At 38.2% G+C, this 1,336-nt stretch overlaps 1 protein-coding gene across 1 annotated transcript in view; it reads right to left on the bottom strand.

The window, feature by feature from the left end:
- TM9SF2 (transmembrane 9 superfamily member 2) overlaps nt 1–1,336 on the bottom strand; it is a 60,875-nt gene that overhangs the window by 10,147 nt on the left and 49,392 nt on the right. The window lies entirely within an intron of this gene.

The raw sequence follows: 1,336 nt of genomic DNA, 5'->3' as shown, positions 1-1,336 counted from the left end.
CAAACAATCCGCCCACCTCCGCCTCCCAGAGAGCTAGGATTACAGGCGTGAGCCACCGCGCCCGGCCAGACTCATACTTTTTGATTTTAAAATTTACTACAAAGCTATGGTAATCAAAATAGTGTGGGTACTGGCATAGGATAGCATACAGATCACTGGAACAGAATTGAGAATCCAGAAATACATCCACACATCTATGGTCAATTGACTTTTTTTTCTTTTTTCTTTTTTTTGGAAACAGGGTCTTGCTTTATTGTCTGGGATCGACTGCAGTAGTGTCATCGTAGCTCACTGCAACCTCAAATTCGGGGCTCCAGCAATCCTCCTGCCTTAGCCTCCCAAGTAGCTGGGACTACAGGTGCGTGCCACCTGTAGAGACGGGGTCTTGCTCCTGCTCAGGTGGTCTCAAACTCCTGACCTCAAGTGATACTCCTGCCTCAGCCTCCCAGAGTGCTAGGATTATAGGCGTGAACCACTGTGTCCAGCAGTCAATTAATTTTTGATAAGGTTGCCAAGACCATTAAGTGAGGAAAGAACAGCCTCTTCAACAAACGGTACTGGAACAACTGGATATTCACATGTAAAAGAATAAAGCTGGACCACTACCTCACACAATATACAAAAATTAACTCAAAATGTTATCAGCAACCTAAAAATATGAGCTAAAACTATAAAATTTAGAAGAAAACATAGGGGCAAATCTTAGTAACCTTGAATTTGGCAATGATTCTTAGATATGACACCAAAAGCATAAGTAACAGAAGAAGAAAAATGGATAAATTTGACTTCATCAAAATTTAAAACGTTTGTGCAAAGGACATTATCAAGAAAGTGAGAAGAACTTACAGGAGAAAATATCTGCACATCATAATCTGATAAAGGTCTAGTATCTAGAATATATAAAGAACTTCTAACTCAACAAAAAGGCAAACAACCCAATTTAAAAATGGTGAAGGACCTGAATAGACATTTCTCTAAAGAAGATATACGAATGGCCAACAAACACAAATAAAGATGCTCAACATCATTGCCCAGCCTTTTTACCTTTTTTTTTTTTTTGGAGTATGGAGTTTTAATTAGGGGTGATGAAAATATTTTGGAACTAGACAAAGTGGTGTTAGTACAACATTGTAAGTGTACTAAGTGCCATTGAATTGTTCACTTTAAAATGGTTCATTTTATGCTCTGTAAATTTATACTAAATTTTAAAAAAAATCATACTAAGTTTAACAAAGTTAGAGTTTATCTCCGATACAGAAAATAATATAAAAGAAAGTACTTAAGGCTGGGCGCGGTGGCTCACGTCTGTAATCCTAGCTCTCTGGGAGGCCAAGGC

The sequence above is a fragment of the Propithecus coquereli genome, unplaced genomic scaffold (assembly GCF_000956105.1).
Source record: "Propithecus coquereli isolate 6110/MARCELLA unplaced genomic scaffold, Pcoq_1.0 Scaffold212, whole genome shotgun sequence".
Classification (NCBI taxonomy): domain Eukaryota; kingdom Metazoa; phylum Chordata; class Mammalia; order Primates; family Indriidae; genus Propithecus; species Propithecus coquereli.
The sequence above is the reverse complement of the archived record's forward strand: the minus strand, read 5'-3'. Positions and strand labels throughout refer to the sequence as shown.